The sequence below is a fragment of the Frieseomelitta varia genome, unplaced genomic scaffold (assembly GCF_011392965.1).
Source record: "Frieseomelitta varia isolate USP_RPSP 00005682 unplaced genomic scaffold, Fvar_1.2 scaffold_738, whole genome shotgun sequence".
Classification (NCBI taxonomy): domain Eukaryota; kingdom Metazoa; phylum Arthropoda; class Insecta; order Hymenoptera; family Apidae; genus Frieseomelitta; species Frieseomelitta varia.
Window position 1 is genome coordinate 441,507 of NW_025110521.1, and position 22,081 is coordinate 463,587.

Sequence of the window (22,081 nt, forward strand, 5' to 3'; positions counted from 1 at the left end):
TTGATAATTTTTAATAAATTGGTCAAAAGAAATTTAATTACTACATGTTGCAGATAAGATATGTTTTTTTTTTTTCAAGTAGAATAAGTCCATTATATTATATATTGATTAGAATATCACAACGCAATAAAATAACTTCCTTTCACACGAAATGACATGAAAAAATTTCGTCTGAACGAAAAGACAATATCAGACACAAAAGAAATACCGACAAACAAAATTACACATTGGCTGAAAATGTGATGCAAAAAGGGATGAATTTTTCTACAAAACATCTATGTAAGAAAATGCACAATTTAAAGTTCTAAATTTATTATATATCCAGCTTTCTGTTTTCATACCGAGTGAAGTCCATATCAAGGGACAGTTCAGTGAAACGATCAATTGAAAGCAGGGGTAAACAAACGAAGTATCGTCAGACGCGAGATTTCGTAACGTTCAACGAGTTCTCGATTCGAGGAAACTACAGAATGGACACCGGAGATCGAGCATAAGCAATCAGGTCATACCAACCATTATCCAACGGTTGTGTACTAAAGGGACTTTCGATCCTCGGCTGTAAAGCGCGTGACAGTTCCAAATACGTCGGTCACGTTACTTGGAGGCGATTCCAGGGCAATAACAATGAAACGTTCTAGTAGATACTAGTTACCGCGTGGTGCCAGGTGACACGTTCACCCTTAGCGTGAATTGCTTCGTATCGTCGAGACGCGGATCGAGCGACACCGGCGAGAGGAAGGGAAACGTTCCTCCGAAAGTTTCCCTTTGTACCGTTTCTTTTGTTTCTCTTCAGTGTGATTTTTCGAACGATTAAAGGTAGGAAACAGACACAATAGGGTTGCAACAATATGTGGAAATGGTGTTTTGAATATTTGAAGAACAATTGGAAATTTTAATTAATAATTTAATTACAATTATAATGATAATAATAATTTAATTTTAATTATAATTATTAAGTAATAATAATTTCAAAAATTTTTAAAAATATGACATTTGAAAGTTTGCACACGTAGAGAAGATTTGGATGTATGGAAGCTTATATATTTGAAAATTCGGATATTGGAAAGTTGGAATAAATTTTGAAAATTTAAAATGAAACCTGGTATTTGAAAACTGACTATTTAACATTTTGAACATTTGGGTATTCGACAATTTAGGTATTTGACAGTTTGAACGTTTAAATGTTTGGATATCCAAAAATTTAGATATTTGAAGGTTTGAACAGATTCGAAAGATTCGATACTTGCAGGCAAGTACTTTATTCAAATATTCGAATATTTGTCAATTTGCACGTTTAGAAGCTTAGATTATCATTTGATAATACGAATATTTGAAAATTTAGATATTCGACGATTTGAATATTTAAAAGCTTGGATATTCGGAACTTTCAAATATTCGAAAAATTCAGTACGAAGCAATTTTAACATAAAAGTTAAGTAAAATTCTAAATTTGAAAATGCACCCTTCCCTCGCGTGAGCGTATAATTTTTTAAGAATTTGAAAATCATCCGATTAATTGCGAAGCAAGTTTGTCTGTTTCTTCTCTGTTGTGACATTTTATAATGTCAGCGAAAAAATGCTTTTTTTCTACACTTTTTGAGCATACTTACTCAAATTACCGGTTTCATATTTTCAGCTAACGTTTCCAGAAAACTGCTGCATAATAGTGAAACAGAGGCACGCAATACAATCGTTAGTCTTTTGTTATCTCGTGCACTTTTGTACGGCTTGAATGGAGCAGGAAAAATAAACGTATTTTATTTCGACTTGAAATGCAAGGATATATCATACCAACCTAATCTGCTAAAAATTGCGTATAATGTCGAAATATGTAATTATGTTTAAAATTGAAATTCAAAGAAATCTTATATTGAATCTAATATTTCGAAACTGAAAATATTAACAATTAGTTGTCTCTGGGTTATCATTCATTAAATTTCAAACTCTACTCATCTCATTTCAATATGAGTCTTAATACAATTTTGAATAAAATGAAAACGTTTCATGTAAAACGAACAACAGAATATATTCATAAAAATTCACAAGCATTTCTCCACGTAATACTTCTGTTATATAGATATTATAGATTTATATATATAAATAAATGTTAAATATTTATAAATATGTTATATACGTATTTATTTATAATTTAATATAATGTATTATTCAGATTTATTTCAAATCCTAATATAACAATGATAATTGAGTCCCATAATACTACACATCTGCAAAAGACATCTACAACTGTTCTACAACTGTTCTAGTTCACAAAATCATGATTTAAAACTTCCAAAAATCTTCGACGATCGACGATAAAATTTCTAAAACTTATCGACGATCTATCACACTTGTTCAATCTCCATTTTCTTTTTTTTTATACTAGTGATAAGCACCACTAGTCTTCCAGTTCCGGTAGGTCTTATTTCCTCAAGTAAAAACAGATTTTCCCACTTATTCGTAAACGTATTGAATTTAAACAAACGAAGTCTTCTTAATTTGCAGATAAATAAACATACAGTAAACATACACGTTTTATTTATTCCTAAATAACTAATTGGCAGTGAACGCGTTAACAGCTTTGCACTTGTCTAAGCCGCCATTAACGTCGCAGAGGAAGCACCGTGAAATAATCCGCGACGGATCGACTATATCCGGTCGACGACAAAGCCGAATCGCAATGAAAGCGGTGACAGCGTTTCAACTAATTCCGGCGTGGTGAAAATTTCCATGATACACACGTGCGCGTATATACGTTTGTCCGTGGCTATCGTTCGATTTGATGGAAACACATGTAAAGAAACCTGCTGCAAATGATTGAATTTCAAGGTCTACAAATTAATTCTTTTCTTGCATTATATTCTACGTATCACGAAGGTAAAACTTTTCTAAGGAACTATAGATCGAAAAATAGTTCTCTTGCATAAATTAAGTTTCTTAATCATTTAATACTGCAGACATATAGGTTCTAACAGCGACTTTATGATTCTAGTTGCGGGGATGTTTATATTATATGTTTATATTAATAACAGTTAGTTCTATCATTTGATTAATTAGACTCACACTAATACTACGACTTTGATAAATCAAGTGTTAGTGAAACCAAAATTATGTAAGATAGATATCCACGCGACCATAAAGTCGCTGTTAGGACGCAGTGTCAAATGATTAAGAAACTTTTCTGCTAGTTTTCAAGAGAACTATTAGGTTGTGAGTAGAATAGATCGCAATTTAATAGTTCTTTTGAAAAAAATGGCAACAGAGTTTCTCAATCATCTAACAGCGACTTTATGGCGACTTATGGATTAGGTTTCACTAGCATTTGATTTATCATAGTTGTAGCATCAGTGTAGCTAAGCAAATCAAATAATAAAACTAACTGTTAACATTATTCGAAATATAAACATTACGTATATAAATATCCACGCGTATAGAACTATAAAGTCGCTGTTAAGACTCACGCGTTCGCAGTGTTTTCTGCCATTTTTCGAAAAAGAACTATTAGGTTGCGGAAATGTTTTACCTTCGTGATGAGTAGAATACAGTGCAAGGAAAAAGAATTTTTGGACCTAGAAATTCAAAGCCCGATTCTTTACACATAGATTTACATATACTATATATACTTCAAATCGAAAGTGTAGAATTTATCTGTGACTAGCCAATGGGAAATTTCATTTTCCACCTTGTACATACGAAAATTGCACATAGCGTAGCCTGCGACCTTGCGTTCGAGGCGAGTTAAATCTAGATTAAACGGCGCGATATCGAACTCATCCTCGCGGGCTAAGTGCCTCCACGTGAAACAAAGGATTTTCGGTGCTCAAAGGTATCCCCCGACTTTATGAACCAATAAAGGCAACTCCGACGTTCAGAGGGTACTCGTTTTCAAAGTAAACTCACGAGCTGCCCCGCGCCGAATTATCCCCGAAACGACTTCGAAAGTAGATGGAGGATAGAGGATACTGGTAGCCTTCTGCAGGATCATATCCTTATTTTCTCGAGGGGGGGAGTTTCTCAAGTTTCAAGGTCAGGCTGATTTCTTTCTTCGAGCGGAAACGTGCATTAACGAGGAAAATTTTTAATAGGCGAGACTCTGGGTAGGAAATTATTTTATAACATTATAATATTAGTATTGTCTAAGAAATATTATTAATTTATTAAAATATTAATGAGATAATATTTTAATATGTTTTATATATTTTTCCGTATTATAGAATTATTTTATGCATATATTATTATATATTGTATTATTTTAATATTATATATTATATTATTTTATTTTATATATTATTATTTTAATATTATATATTATATTATTTTATTTTCTTAATATATTTTATATATTTTTCCGTATTATTTTATGCATATATTATTATATATTTTCTAATATATTTTATATATTTTTTCGTATTATTTTCTGCAATTTCACCTTTTTAGAATTTGTTTAAAGATTGAGTGCAGGGAAGAAGAGAGCAAGCGTTGTTAACACTGAAACTATCAAAATGATCAATTTCTAATTTTTGTTGTATTTTTAGTGTATTCTTCGAGAGGTTTGTTCGATTTAATCTGCAATTATTATTGGAAGTTAAGGCTCGAAAGTTATTCGAGAGAACAGAAGATATATTTTAGGAAAAAAGTGTGGAAACAACTTTGCACGATACGATTCCCTTAGAATACGTAGCCACGAAAGGGAACGAGGGAAGTTTAAGCACGTAATGTAATTACGCAATGCACTGGCCGAGGAACGGGAGACAGGGTCAGAGTCTCACTGGGTGTCAGTAGCAGTTACTCAAAGTCAACATTCTTACGAGAATCCTATTAAACGTAGCTAAGTTTCCTCTTCCCTTCGTCCGCGGCAATTTCACCGCAGAAATTCCGAGCTGGCAAATCAAAACTTCAAGATCAGAGGTCTATTCGCCGGCAGATGCGAATACGCTTCTGTCGTCTCAGGGAGAATCACATTTTCAATTTGATAAGTTCGACAGGCTGTCTCTCAGGAACCGTTCGCGTCTAAAAAGAGAAAAGACGAAAGGTAAACAAGAAATTCTCTCAATTTCTTGTTTGAATTGAACCATACCTGGGAGTATGGTGGATCATATAGTTGAAAAACAGTTGAAGTCTGAACGTGTGTTTTAAATTTACGACTCACGAAAGAGAGTTGTCATTGCAAAGAAATTCTTCGATCAATTATGAAATTCTCTTTTTTTCCCTCCTGTTGTTATAATTGAAGAGACACGCAAATTAATAAAGAGGCTAATAGAGAGGATAGGTAGAGAGATACTGCGTTGTATTCTGTTTTATAATTATACAGCGCGTCAAATGTGTATTAATAAGCTGAAAGGTACATTATTATCGATCGTTATTTTATATCAATTATAAAAATTTTATTCTTAAATTAACACACAATAGGATGTCTAATTCTAGTTTATTATTCAATTTTAATATATATTTTAATATTAAAATTTATACTATTTATATTAATTTAAATTTCACCTAAAATTAATAAGTTTAATATAACAATTACTTTTACTGTAATAAAATTTATAATTACTATATTTATTATAATAAAATAAAATTACTATATTTACTATAATAAAATTTATATTAACTTATAAGTATATATATATATAAGTATAGTATATACTATATAAGTTTAACCGCTATCGCTGGCACTTTAATTTATCATTATTAATTTTAATTCCGCTATTTAATTTTCGTTAAATTATATAAAAAAATTTTATTAATTTTATTACGTATATATATTTAATATAAATAAATTATATATAAAATATTAGTTTAATTAATAATTTAACCGTAATTTTCATCGCGTTGTTCCTTTGACCGATGTAAAGCGGCAGTTTCTTAAAATTCTTCAAAATTCTTCACTGGTTTCACTTCATCCGGAGTGTCATTTCACAATTTCGCAAGTGTGCAAATACGTAAACGCTGGCTGCGTTGAAATTGGGACATCAACGTAGGATCAACGGCGCTGATGAAACAGGGAGGAGGCAAAGTTACCGCGCGGAACGCATCTGCAAGTATAATATCTCGGACTGGCGTTATTCCGCGAATTCATCGATTCAAATGAAATCAGCGGCGGGATGGCGAAGATATCGGGAAGAAGGGCTCGACCGAATTATCAGCCGGGTGCAAAAATAGAACGGTAGTAGTCCGGCTGAGGAAACTCGAGTGGAGAAACACACACAAACACACACAAAAGATGGAGGAAGAGGAGTCAACGACTCCTCGGTAGACGGTGGCCGTATCGATTGCAAATATTTAAAATACGAGGTCAGAGACGAGAGAGTGCTCGAGCGAAAGCCGCCTCTGTCTCGGAGAATGAGTAAATAACGAAGAGGCGGACGAGCACGGTGAAGCAGTATGTGTAAAAGCCGCGCGTCGCACGCGGGATTCGTCAAATCGCTTTAGCACTGGCAACTATGCGAATCGAGGTTATCGCTACCGGCTCATCCCTATCTCCTCGTCCAAATTTCCCCTTACCGTTTGTCACGCTTTTTGAAAATAAAATTTTAAGTAAAATAAATAGTGGTTGTCCGACAACGAGGCGAAATTTCTGTGAATTTGGGAATTTCTCACGCTGAACTCTGATATTTCATGCGTTTCGTTCATTTCGTGGGTGCGGTTCTTTTTTCTTTTATATATACATATAATTTTTCGCGCAAACGCGTGAGAATTTGCAGAACATTTTTTTCACATTTCGTGGATTTTCGAACGAAAGAGAACAATTTTGTTCATTAAAACTGCGAATCCTGCCTCGATTTCCCAGGTCTCTTTGACAGTCGTAAAAATAGTAGTACGTGGGTTGCTTTTTTCTGTAAAAGGGTTTTGTCGCAAACGAAACGATGAAATGAAGTTCAAACGGAACTCGTTAGAATCTATTAGAATTTATCGAGAGGATTCGTCAAATCTCGCCAAAAATCTCAAACCACGAGAACTTTGTCGCCTTCGCGTTTCTTTCACGAAACTCAAAGCCACCTTTCCCCCGCATTCAATCTCGCCGAGAAGAAAGGAAAATTCATTACACGCGAGCGGCAGCAGATACGTCTTGGCGGGAAACGGCGCAACGGGACGACGAGGCAAATTGGCTCTCGCGGGAAATTCAATTTTACCGCCGCGACGCAAACGAAATACGTGGAATAAAGGGGAATTTCATTTGAGGGGGAAAATTTCTAAGGCGGCGCGGAATTGCAAAATCGTCGGATCATCCTCTGGACTATCGTACCGCGTCGCGACGAGCGAGAGAGCGTCGTTTCAGAGAGAACGGAGACAACACTTTTGGATGTTTCACAGTTTTAACACTTTGCTTTTTGTTGCGAGTATATATCATTCTACGATCATTATAATTGAACAGTCGATCGTGTTTATTATAATCACAAGTTGGTAAGCGTTGGACAATAAAATCAGCTCCTTTCAGAACTATAACTATATCTACGAACAAGGAACAATTCAAGTGTACATCCTGCTCTGAAAGATTTGGAAATAATGAATTTTTCTTCCGTCAGTAATTTGTGTTTGAGTGTACAGTTTTCGTAAACGAATTATTCAAGAAAATATATTAACACTGGACTTGGAGGAACTTATGAAAAATACGATTTTTTAAATATATTGTTTAAACAAATGGTATATTTGTTCGCAAAATGGTATACACTGTTAAATTCGTCGTTAAACGGCAATAATTTTATGAATGTACTGTATCTTCAGTAATTCCCGAGATATTTGACAAAATATGTTCCGCACCGCCGATTTTTCAAGGTAGCTTTCACTCTTTCAATATCGACGATTGCCAATAAAAAAAAGATACTTGTCACATGTTCTTTCGAAAAATTCATGCCAAATTTTATCAAAATTGATACGTTCCTTGTCAGAGGGATGCACAGTTGCAAGAAACTGACTGATAACTGTTGCAACTATTAAATGCTGTTGCATTTAATAGTTAACAATCGACGATTATTAACTGTAACATCACAAGAGTTTTAGTAGTTAAGTGGTTAATAATGGATGACTCTAATTTTCAGCAATTATTAAATTTAATAATCAATGATGTTACTGCAACGTCATATGATTTTTTTAGTGGTTAATAATCGATCACCTGACTCTAATTTTCAGCAATTATTAGATTTAATTATCGATGGCGTTACTGGTGACGTCATACGATTTTTGGTGGCAATAATCAATGACTTTACTCTAATTTTCAGCGATTGTAAATTTTTAATAGAACCTAGCCCCTTTCCTTCTAGCCCTTCATAAAAATTCCTCCCGAAAATATTAATAAAGATGGTTTTTTCAAGTTGAAATTATACTGAAGAAACTGACTTCTATGAATAAAGATGGCACGTCTTTTAAATGCTTTTTAGTCTCAATTCTTGGATTAGCGAAAGTTATTTTCTCCACATATTTTTTATTTATTTTCATACATCTCTGAGATTACGTTTGCAAAATGTTGAATATTACAGAAAATATATGTTTTGATCCGATTTCCCCTGAAAAATTGTAATTTTCATATTTCTCATTTCCATGTAAATTGAAAGGACATTTTAGTGTTTGTAAGCAGAGATATTAGGGAAAAATGTATTAGGACTAATTTATTATTAATTATATATATATTATGTTAATTATATTCGCATTTCGCATGCATGAAAACTCATTGTACGTTCGCAGTAATTTATTAATTAAGCCTCTTAAAGAGAATGCTTCGTATCCGGTGCATTCCGTATTAATCCTAGCTACTTCACTGTCACGACAGCTTTATTGTCTGACCGCGAGTGGGGTTTATCTACTGTTACGCTTCCGCGTGATTCGGGTATAGCCGTCGACCAACGTATGTTACTTGATTGTTCTTTGAATATTTCATACACGTTACAGGCCAGTGGCGGGCATTCAAATTTCGTTTCCTTTCGAGATAAAGTCTCATTGTCATTTTGCTTATTGGAGAAATAGAGATTCGCCGTTAGGAATTTTATTTGCGAGAAACGCCAGCTCCACGATCTCTGCTGATAAATTTGCTTCTTCATTTGAATAATTCAGTCTTGTCCTGATACATTTTCCATGCATATTGTCACGTTGCTGACACAATGAAAAAATTAACCTACGCGTGTCATAAAAATAGCTAATAATTTTTTTTCCACATTACTCTTTTGCACGATACAATTTCAAATTGTCTTGTTCCAATCGCACTCGATCTCATTCGACACGTTGAAAGCTTTCAACGTACGTTGTCCGTCGTCGTTTATCGCAATCCACAAAATCCTACACGCTATTATCATTATTGTTACTTTTTCAAGCTTCCCTCGAACATGAAACAATATCGATATGTCTCTCGCACGCGCTGTTTGTAATTAACGAGCCACCTTCTCGCTGCAAATTAAAATGTGCTTGACAAATTTCTTCTCTACTTCAACCACATAAATTAACATCCACGAACTCTCACGATTCTGTTCGCTGATAAGGGGAGGAGCGGAGAATAGGAATTGGAACGCGGCCACGTCTTACTGAAAGGGAAGCGAGAGACTGCGTCGATTATCTCTCGGCAACGAGTCGTCCAAAAAAACCAGCCAAAAAGGAATGGAACGGTCAAAAGGGAGGTCTTTAATTTTTCATAGCGTGGTTTAACGCTCAATTCTCGAAATGGGTCGGCAAGATTATTCACAGCTTACATTCGGTCCCGATGCGATCGTTCGTCCCTTTGTGTCGGCAATCTTTCAGTTTATAATCCAAGGACTCCAGAAACATCTAGACAGATGAACAGCTTCCATCTTGAACGCTCCAGATACTTTTCACCATTTTTTATCCTTTCTGTGTTAAACATTCATTCATTTGAATTATATTGCTCGCGAGAACATCTTATTCCGCGAATACAATTACTTCGGCATCCGATCACGATTTTTGTACTGGTTGTTTAGAAAATTTCACTCGAACGTCACGAGCGCCGAGATTGTTGAAATTGCAATTAAGAGTTTTAAGACTATAGTGTGACTCAACTCAGACTATACTGTAACTATAGTGTAACTCAACTAAGACTATAGTGTAACTCAATTCAGACTCTACTGTACCTATAGTGTAACTATAGTGTAACTCAACTAAGACTATAGCGTAATTCAAGTTTATAGTGTAATTCAAGTTTATAGTGTAATTCAAGTTTATAGTGTAACTCAACTAAGATTATAGTGTAACTCAACTAGGACTATACTATTATAGTGTAACTCAATTCAGACTATACTGTAACTATAGTGTAACTCAACTAAGACTATAGTGTAACTCAAGTAACTATAGTGTAACTCTTAGTGTAACTAAGATTATAGTGTAACTCAATTAAGACTATAGTGTAACTCAACTAAGACTATAGTGTAACTCAATTAAGACTATAGTGTAACTCAATTAAAACTATAGTGTAATATCTAAACTCGATATTGACGTCGAAATTGTGAGACAGAATCTGTAACCGTTTGGAACATTTCACTCGAACGTCACAAGCGCCGAGGTTGTTGAAAAACTGAGATCGAAATTTTTCGAATTGAAATTGAAATTAAGAACTTTCAGACAATTAAGAACTTTACTGAATTATTGAAATTAAGAACTTTCAGACAATTATGAGACAGAGTCTGTAACTTGAACCGAGTCGTTGATAGTTTGTTACATAGTGTGTTAAAATGCATCCGCGGACGATCGATAAGACAACGAGAAGCTGTAGCAAATCCGGATAAAAGCTGGACCTTGGACGGATGTCGAGCCACGTACAGTTTGAAACGGAAGTCCGCGGATAAGACACAAAGGGAGCATCGTTCTCGGCGTAATGGAATTTACATTCCCTTCCATGAAGTACAACGAGAACGATAATAATTTGCTGGCTGACGGGACCGATTGCGGAAACGATCGAACGAGGAACTATGTGTTTGCAAAGTATCGTGGAATTTTATGCATGGAATTTGCCCGGAGCCTGCAGCAGCTCGTATCCGATCCGACTTCCTCCGGCTGTCTTCCGCCAACCGTATTACGGTCACGGTATATTAAAGCAAAATAAAATTGCCTCTCGCGAACATCGCGCGCAATTTACGCACTGTGCTAAATTATTGAGTAACTAATTGGCGAGTATTTTAGTATTGCTCGTTCGTAGGTTCTTTCATGTTCTTTTGCTAACTTCTTCTATCAGGAAGTGCACGAAATTTTTGTAAAAATAATATAATAATATAATATTTATTTTGTAATTTTATAATATTAATTAATATAATATATAAATGTAAATATATTATATCATATATTTATATATTATTTTTAATGTAATATTTATTTTATAATTTTATAATATTAATTAATATTAATATATAAATATAAATATAAATATATTATATTATATATTATATATATAAATATATAATTTATCAATTAATAATAATTGATAAACGGTAAGAAAGTAGTGATTGTGCAGACACAAGGAAGAAAGATATTTATTGTCTTCAAGGTACAATAACTGAGTTGAGTTACACTATAGGTAACTATCGCAGTTTGATTTAATTATCTTGAACTAAAGATATTTCAAAATACAAATTACAAATTGAGATCAATCCATAACTCCAGTTGAAGTTGTACTAGATACAATTTGACTTCAAGCTTATTGAATGATTAATTTAATTTCAGTGCAATGTTAATGATCAAAAATACCCATACAAACACCTTTCGTGTTAATTTTCAAAAAAAAGGAAAAAAAAATTTCCAAAGTGAAGGAACGAATTTCAATCGATCAATCGGTTATTCAAATTCACTGGAAGAGAGCGAGACGATTAACCCCTTGCTCTGGCAACTGGTTCGCGGACCATAACGAGTGACCGAACCGTATACAACAATTTGTCGCTTTCTTTTTCTTTTCGGTATGATATCACTGGATAGAAATTAAGAAGTAATAATCTTATCATTTATTACACCATACCTTATTATTATATTATTATATTATATTATTATATTATATTATTATTATATTATTATATTATATTATTATTATATTATTATATTATATTATTATTATATTATTATATTATATTATTATTATATTATTATATTATATTATTATTATATTATTATATTATATTATTATTATATTATTATATTATATTATTATTATATTATTATTATATTATTATATCATATTATTATTATACCTTATTATATCATACCTAAGTTATATTTATATATACTTAAAACGGGGAAAATGTTGCAATTTGGGACAAAAGCTATCCGTGCGTTCATTCCAGTATGTAGTTGATGAAACAGAAATTTAGGTATTCAGGATCTCGCGTTGGAAGAAACAGATGGCAAGTGCGATAGGAAACGATAGGAAGACGGCGTCAACAAGTGTCTTGGCACTTGGTTGGAGCGGTTTTTCAGAGCGGGGGGGCTTCTTCCTGACGGAGCTCGTAAAGGCGGTTGCTTGCTTGCCTCTCACGCGACGCGGCCAGGAAATTGCGGCGCGTGTCTGCCAAGTGGCCGAAAGTTTAATTTCACCAGCACGACGATCGAGCTTGTCGTTTCAAACGGCTCGTTTCTCGCGTTCGACTATTGTGTCTCTCTCTCTCTCTCTCTCTTTCTCTTTCTCTCTCTTCATAATCGCGCGATTTGTACCGTAAAACGACGTTGTTCTACGTAGAATGAGAAAGAGACGTTTTAGAGACAGTTTCTCGAAGGAGATTATCTTCCTTTGATGTTGTTCTACTTTCGTTTGGCTTGGCAGAATATTACGGTCACATTTGTAGCACAATATTAGAAATTTATTGCACGAAATAATGACTGTATGGTGTAAAATATTCCTTCTCTTCGTACGATCGTTAATTTATTTTTGACGAAACTGACGTCGAATTTTTATTGAGACGGGAAAACTGTTCATTTATTCAGAGATTAGAAAGCCACGGTCGAAACGAATTTTCTCTGATGCGTATGAATGAGGTATAACGTCATCGCGCAATATTACAAATCTACAAACTAGTTCTATCTATTTCCGCCTCACTAATTTATTGATATCAACAGAATGATCCTTGAATTATTCGCAATACATCAACTCTGTTCCCAATTTTACCTCTCTTGAATATATAAATATAAATATTCTCAAAATTTGCCATTCGACAATTACCGCAAGCAGAATTCCACGCTGGCGTGTATTTTTTTTTTTTTTTTTTCAATTTTGGAAATCAATTAATCAATTTCGAACGGAGGTAATTTTATTGCTTCAGTATCATCCGACAGCGAGTGAAAAATAGAAGAATTGTTATCGATTGTTATTGGAATGAAACTTCAGCCACGAATGAAATCTAAATAAAAAAAATAAAGTTATTTAGGTTGGCAAAGAAAAAAAAAAATAATTGCGTTTTTTCCTAATGAAGACGTATATCTTAAAATTTAACTTCGTTTTTAGCAGATCGTTGTGTAATCTGATACCTGATTGTTAAAGCTTATTTCAAAAAAAAAAAAAAGAAGAAAATTACCACGGCCTCGATAACGATCGTTTGTTCGGCGTCGATTTTAGAACGGAAATTCAGAACAGAGACATTTTCGTCATATTTCGCTGTACTAGTTCTGAAACGAAAAAAAAAGCTCATAAAAAATTATCCAATGTGTAGAAGCCTTTAATTTACTAAATTTCACTACCAGTGGCGATATCGAATCGTTCTTGGAAATTTCTTTCTTTGTCATGAAGAATATGAACTTGAACGCGGAATCATAAAGTTGCCTGAAAGATGGTAATTATATTAATAAAATTTTTATTTTTCGTGAGAAATTCGCCTTTCATTTGCACACACACACACACGCAAAACGCAGTTACTCTTTGGCTAACCTAACATTATTTTCAACAATAATTTTTCCTTTCTGCGCTTGAAACAACAGGAAACTCTGTCCAATATGGAATTACAACGCTGCACGTAAAGTGCAAATAATGTACAAAATAATGCGAGAAAGATCGACGAAGTGAGAAAATACAGGAGGCAGAGAGCCTTTCGGCCTCTTATAAATTTTAATCAAAGAGGCGACACGACAGCCTGTCCCGAAGAGTTAACACCTGCGTGAAACCAGCCGAACCAGATGATCCTGCATGTTTTATTACACCGCGTTTCCTTGTTGACTTTCCAGCCCGCCAGCCCCCCTTTCCGGAATCCTTACGCCGGCGGAATCATCCTTTTTCACCGTGGGACGCGGCCGGAAAGTTAATTGAAGCCAACGACGCGAAACGCGTCAGTGAAACCATAAAGAGAAGAATGGCGTCGGCGATGGCGGAATTATTCCGGCCACGTGTCATCGATTCCATACGCTGTCACTGTCTGTCGACTGAATTGAAAGAGGAAAGAAGAGGAAACATCCGCCTGGTTGGTCGGCCAAAGTTGGCGAGACGCGAACGATCCAGTTACAATGCAATCCAAGCCTTTCCTCTCATCTGGAAATCACTTCACGTCGCGGTGAAAAACTGTCTTTCGACCGGCAAAGCCACGTGCAAACGTGCAAAGTCATGAAACTTTGAATGATCTCGGAATTCTTTCGCTGATGGGTCGAAATTTTTCATCGAGTTTGACAAGACGAAATCGATGACATACGTCTGCATTTTAGGAAAAAATAGAATATTCATAGATATTAGATATTTTATCTTGTTATTTGCACCTTTCTTCCGTAAGATAAATGATATGACACTCTGACACTGTTGCAAAATAAATGCTTCCTCGTCAGTAAATCCATCAGTATTGAGTCGAACAACAAAGCATTCAGAAAAAGAGATTGCTATCTCGCGGATCAATTTTCATTTCCCTTATTCGTATTTTCTCTCTTCGCGCGATTGGAACGTTTGGGAATAATCTCGCGTAGCCTGTGTTATTTCAATCAATTAATACGGCGAATGGAACGTGCCGCTAGAAACAATGAAAGCTTATAAAGCACAGATCCGTGCGCAGCACTATTATGAAGGTCCACTATCGAATGTTAACTTGTTTGACAGGTTCGTCGAAGATTAAATATGTATATATAATCACTCGATACGATAGAGCCGCGTTTATTATAACAGATAAAATGTCCCAATAAATCGTACGTAATTTTCAATCGAACGTAGAACGATATTCTCGATATTCTCTAATTCAGGAAATAAATTGAACTGGCCTGTCTTTGAGTATTGCTAAAAAATCGACAAAGTGTATTTAGCTCTGGGACGACGAGGATTCTTCGACTATAGAAGAATAATAATCGTATTATACAATTACAAAATAAATTAGCAAGTCAATAAGTTCATATAAACGGAGTTCTGCGCTGTCTAGAAATACTTGGAAATTGGGGATAAACAAGAAATTACTATCGTCGAAAGATGGATGTTTCAAGCCTGTAACTCTGTTCGACCGAAAGCTAATCGCATCTCTGAAAATTTCAGAGATATTTAAATGTTAATGACCGAGCTGGGTCTCTAACTCTAAAACGAGACAAACTTTCAGGCCTGTGCTTGAAAGACAGTTTGAAACTATCGATTTTCTATTCCTTTGAAAATAATCTCTATAAATTTCAACTGTACAATTTCTCCGTAACAAAATTTTGACATTTCAGTCGATACATCGTATCGTATAAAATACGGCGTTAAATAAATTATTATCATAACCTTAACAAAGAGTATTTTAAGCGACAGTTTACAAGCGCGTGTGCTTGGAATATTGAACAATGGATGTCCGAGATATAAAAATTAATCCGAGTGTGGCTCACGTATATCAATTAGTCGACAGTGAGCAAAATCGTCCGATCAAACTCCATCGCCTCGTTTCAACCTCGTTTTGTCGAGAAACGAAACGAATACTTCCACACGGTTGCATTAAAGCGAGAAAGCGACGAAGAAGACACCGAAGCAACCACATTGTTCCCCCCGAAAACAATGAGCGAAGATGAACCAGCACGACGATATATTAAACACGTAAAATATTGTCATCATTTGCAATTCACTGTGCTCTCAAGCATTTCTCTGTTGGATCTATTCCTTCCGGGAGATTGTTCCTTCCTTTTCTGAAAATTGTTTCCGTCCCTTTGCTCACAATTCGCTGAAAATATTAGAGCATCTCGCCGCGGAGAACTTTTACGTAGCCTGCTCCGAGGTACATATACTTTGCGCGGCCTGTTTCCTAAAAATCTGGTACACATTTCTGCGCCTCAAAGTCCATTTTTTGTCCTTTCAGCAAATTCTGCAATTCTGTATGCCATTGTTACTTTCTCCGCGGTACATTCAACAATTCTACATTCGTGAATTTTTGTGAATATGCGTTTGTGACGAGCGAATGTCAACTGTAAAGGAAGTAGAAAAAAAGCCAATGCTTTCAGGGACCGGTTCCAACTGTCCAAGGGTTATATATACAGGGTGAGTCTCGTAACGTGATGACATCAAGTAACTCATGAAATATTTGTTGTACGAAAAAATGTTCAGATAGCAGTTGCATGGTCTTACATGGGGACATGTAGTATTGTAATCAATTCTATGTTATTTTGCTTTTTTATCAAGCTATAAAGGTCTTCAATTTTTTTTAAATGGAATAGTTAATATTTTTTCCTGATTTCGGATAAAGCGTTGAACTCTACATAAGAAAGTATTACACCAAATAGGGTCTAAAATACATAGTTACTGAGATTAACGGTCTTTTCTAAGTACAATATTTTACAATGTAAAAAAATATTAACAGTGACTATGTATTTTAAACCACGCTTTATCCGAATTCAAGAGGAAATATTAACTATTCCATTTAAAAAGAAATTGAAGGTGATCTTTGTACCTTGATGAAAAAAGCAAAATAACATAAAAGTTCTTTATGTAGGATTCAACGCTTTATCTGAATTCGATATTAAGCAATATTAACTATTCCATTTAAAAAAAAAATTGATGAAAATCCTTCATACCTTGATTAAAAAAAAAAAAAAAAGCAAAATAGCGTAAAACTGATTTCAGTACTATATGTCCTCCCCCTGGAAGCCATGCAACCTTCTGTCTGAAACATTTTTTCGTGCAACAAATATTTTACGAGTTATTCTACGTGGTCACGTTAAGAGGCTCACCCTGTATATGTTCGATATAAAATATAATCTCGTCGGGGATCGATATCCCGAATCTGGGATCGAATCGCGGCTCGTACAGCACCATGAAAACTGTCGGAGATCGCGAAGGCCGTGTTTGAAAGACCTATTCTACTGCCTTACCTTCGTAATAGCACGGAAGCAAGCGTAGCTTCCGTTCTGAACGGGCGAAGTCTTAACTGCAGATTAAACCAGGTACAACCATTGTGGAGGGTCTGCTCGAGGACCCGCGTCGCGCACTATATATATATAGATATATATATATGTATCTAGATACGTTTTTTTGTAGGCCGTTTTACCGTCCTCTCTTCTCCCTGTTTTCTTCTTCTTCTTCTTCTTCTTCTTCTTCTTCTTCCCTTTCTCTTCGTCTCCTCGCTTCTTACATCTCCACTCAATTTTCCCTCCTGAGAGAATAAATCTCCTCTTGCGCGTTCTCTTCTTCCTTCCTTCGTTGTCGACCTTTTATTTTTTTTTTTTTTTTTTTACACTCCTTCTAGTTCCCCGTTTAAATTATTCTTAAGCTGGAGGTAGAACTCGAAGAACGGCTGCAGGAGGAGAACCGCGCCCGAAGGTAATAGTAATTGAACTAGGCGAAATCGTAAACTCCGAAAGTGAATAATATTAATACGATATTAATTGACAGCATTCGTTTTGGTCGTTCCTCTCCCCCCACCTCGAAAGCGTTTCTTCTTCGTGAGATATTTTATCGCGCGTGTTCCCGCGCGCGCGCGCCAATAACGTAGATGTCCTCCTTATCGGACGACGTGTAAATCTCGAACGAGTAGATAAAACAATAGATCTGAATAATAACTCTTCCTCTTTCTCCAGAGAGACATATATATTACATATATATATATATAGTAGCTTTTTCTTCTTAATAATTAACAATCCATTTATTCATATATTTTTATATATATATGTACACACGTGTACGTGGTATCTTTAATCTCGCTATCGTCAAGCTATCGTTATTCCGTCGACGAGCCTCTCTTCTCTACAACCTTCTCTCCTACAGCCTTTCTCTCTCTCTCTCTCTCTCTCTAATCGATATGTCAGACTGTTCCCATTCGTTCGTTTTAATTATTCACCCCTGTTTCTCCCCTCGGCGCGGCGAGCCTCCTCCTGCGTCTTCGCCGGCTCGTCGCTCGTTTCAGCCTCCAACGAGCGCGATCTAAGACACTTCTCCTCCGTCGAGCACGCGTTACCTGCTTCGTTCGTTGCCTCTGTGAAAATGCAATTGCACACGCCGGTGATGCACGTCGGTCGCGTTCCGGGGAGCGCGCAAGAAGAAGAAAAAGAAGAAAAAAAAAAAGAAAGGAAAGAGAAACAATACGAGGAACACGGGACTCGATCCCTTTCCTTCCTCCTCGCTGGCGAATCGTCGCGCTTCATACGCGTTGCTTATCGAAATTTAAACGCGGCCACCGCGAGAGCTGCCCGCGCGAGATAACGCAAAGGATGTCAGCAAGAAAGCCGGCGAGCCACCGGATTCACGATGCCCCGAAAGTTAAGAGCGTTCACTGGCTTTATCCACCCCGTCATCCCCCCTTTTTCGTTCTCTTTCTCTCTCTCTCTCTGATAGAATTTTGCCAACGTCGCCTGTGCGCATGCAGAGGAAATTACTGTTGTTTCTAACTCGATTCTTATACGTATTGGAAAGCGATGAGAGTTGGACGGGACCAGGGAGGAAGTGAAAACTGTCGGTCGATATTTTCTACCAGCGATTTGACCCCTGTTATCTAGGCCGTACGTTTCGCCAGAATCCTGCGAGCGTGCTCTTTGCAAATGTTAGCTACGATACAGTTGATTCCTCGGAGAGAAAGATGACACGAGATAGTTACTTCACTATTCAGCTGTTCGGGTGATTCGTCATAAATTTATGATCGTTGACCAAACTTCGTGCAGATGTGTGACGATAACAAAGGTGGAAGTTACGTAGCTGTTAACTACTCGTGAGTTTGCACTGTTTGGAATGAGAAAATTCGAAGAATGTCGAGCAACTATTACGGTTGCGTCGTTTAGAATGAGAAAACGAAATTGTTCTAGTTTTTAGAAGAAACAACCACTTTGAAAGACAGGAGTGTCTTGGACAACTGCAAACGCTGTGAAAATTAGCACGATACTAATTCTTGGGAAACGTATATGAACATTATAAAATGATAAATAAATGTATATTGCACATGTAAATATAATGAAATTATAAATATATATGTATAGTATACATAAATCTAATAAAATCATAAATAAACGTATATAACATACATGAATACAATAAAACCGTAAATAAATATGTATAATATATACAAATAAAGTAAAATTATAAAAAAATATGTATAATTTATATAAATATAGTAAAAATCACAAGTATGATAAAACACGTGTAAATAAATATGTATAATATATACAAATGTAGTAAAATTATAAAAAAATATGTATAATTTATATAAATATAGTAAAAATCACAAGTATGATAAAACAGGTGTAAATGAATATGTATAATATATACAAATGTAGTAAAATTATAAAAAGGTATAATTTAAATAAATATACTAAAAATCACAAGTATGATAAAACACGTGTAAATAAATATGTATAATATATACAAATCTAGTAAAATTATAAAAAAAGTACGTATAATTCATATAAATGTAGCAAAATCACAAGTATCATAAAACGCGTGTAAATAAATACGTATATAACATACATAAATATAATAAAATCATAAATCAATGCATGCGAGGTACAAATAAAAGTGCGAACGATTTCGCCATCTTGCTCGCTTGGAAAATATCTCCGCTATAACAATGTATCTCTGCGAAACCGAAGAACACTCGGCTAACATAACCCAATAACAAAGTTCAAGGATAACTTTGAATTCTACCGCGAAGAAGTTTACATCTGAAGTTATACACGCTTCAGTACCGCAATACCGAGTATTTGCCACCTCGATTTCGAGATGCCGGATTGTTTCACGCTTCGAACTTCCATTGCGCCCTATCGATCCATTCCGCGAGGAGTTACATCGCTTTAAACGTTCGAAAAGTTGCGAGAGAGCCCGCTACGGAGATGCGAGGGGACGTTTCTCGATTCGTCGAGGATGCCCGGACGTGTGTTGTTCGTCGCGAGACCTTGCTTTGCAGGAGAACAGCGGAAAAATCGTCCAAGGAGCTTTTCTCGAGGCTCCGCCTGTAATATTCCGCGGATAATGGCCCCCTAATGCGATAAGGCCGGAACTTTAAATAGACTCGGCCATTGTCGACACGAAATTGTGGCCTAGAGTGGATAGAAAGTTGAGAAGGAATTAAAGTCGCGGAAGTTGACGCTTCTTCAATGAGCTATTGTAGCGAAATTAACCTTGTCGCGACTCCTCCAATTTTTACGTTTCAACTTCACGCCCTCATTTGTCAAAATGAGGTTTGTCCAACGTTGAATCTCATCGAGGAAAGAACGCACATACACTTCGAGGAAGAATCGTTTTGCCTTTCGAATGCAATCGGGATGTTTCTTAATTTTCGAGAGGAAGATATTTTTTAATTTTCGAGTGGGTGGGTCGGAGACGACCGAAGAAAGACGACAGAACAGCAGGGTTAACAGGAACTGTCCGCTTTAAAAATTGACACTCGTTGCAAAGGCTGTTTCTCAGACAGGGTTATTCCACGGCTGATAGATTTTTGTATTCTTTTCCTTCGTCGTAGTCGAGTTATGCTACGTTTCAATATTTGTCTTTTGATTTTTGTTCTGTTCTTTGCATTATTTCTATGTACTCTATTGTAGAATATTCGCATTTTGTTAATTTAAATATTAATTTTTTATTAATTTAAACGCAGAAGGAAAATCTCAATGTACAGAAGAATCTAATTCCAATGTACAGAAAACAAAATGAGTATAGTAAGTCGTAAAATAATTACACGTTACTAGAAAATATAATAGCAACGCGTGTAAATATTTCTTGTAAGTATTTCTTCCTAAAAATTATTGCATACCGAAATAACAAATAGAAAATTCAAGTGTTAAATACGGGGAAAATCTAATACGAAAATTCGCTTCCGGCTACGTGGAAGAAACACGCCATTGAAATATACGATCCGACCACACCGCGCGTGTACGAAATTATCCTCCATCCTGGGAGTTAATCAAGACTGGACACACGCGAGTCCCATAAAATTACACAGTCATATGTGTTTCGTACATCCAGCTCAAAAAATATCCTTAGAGTGCTTTTAAAAATATCCTTAGAGTGCTTTAAATTATTTTTCACGTCCCGAACTTTGCGAATCCAAAACCGTCTGCGAGAAATGAAACTGGAAACAAGCGCAAAAAAGCGGAGAACGATTAGGAAAGAAAGCGTTGTCAGAATTTTTCTCGCACTCGACTTTTTTTTCTAATTTTTCACGAGGCGGTGAAATGCACGTTCATCGAATAATGCAGTTAACAAGTGACAGTGAATGAAAGTTGGAAGGATCGCGTTCTCAATAAAGCGGCGTACTCCTAATCTCGGCGTAACGAAGCGGAGAACTATTAATCGCGTATGCATGCGTTAACGCGAAACGAATGTTCCACTGGAACTTCCACTTTATTGCCTCCTCTCGAACCAAAACAGTGGCGTTACAGTTGCCAGAGTTACGTCGAGGTTTCTCGCGGAGGGCAAAATTGCCTGCCTTCAGCAGGAAATAATTCAATTTTAGTACGTGTTGGTGTAAATGAAATAATTTTCGTGCCTCGCGACTGAATGATTTCTCATCTATCGATGTGCAACTTGATGCGAATTACTGATAATCGGGGAAACTTTCGTTCCCAATTTGAAACGAGAGAGAATAGGCCGAATGAAAATTTCCAAAAATTGACAGCGTCGTAAGCTGCGGACAAAGGTGATGAAATATTTCATTACTCGGAAAAAAACTTTTGGTGAACGTTGCACAATTGCAACGAAACACATTGGATCTAGAAAGAATCTCTCAACTGTTGTTGTGAGTAGAAAATAATTAACAGTCACAAGAAGGAGCGA

At 35.7% G+C, this 22,081-nt stretch overlaps 1 long non-coding RNA gene across 2 annotated transcripts in view; it reads right to left on the reverse strand.

The window, feature by feature from the left end:
- The window catches only part of LOC122535575, a 136,413-nt gene that overhangs the window by 112,078 nt on the left and 2,254 nt on the right, over positions 1 to 22,081 (reverse strand). For both annotated transcript variants that reach the window (XR_006308206.1, XR_006308205.1), the window contains exon 2: positions 17,200 to 18,299. This is a non-coding gene — a long non-coding RNA (uncharacterized LOC122535575). The remainder of the gene's footprint in view (positions 1 to 17,199; positions 18,300 to 22,081) is intronic.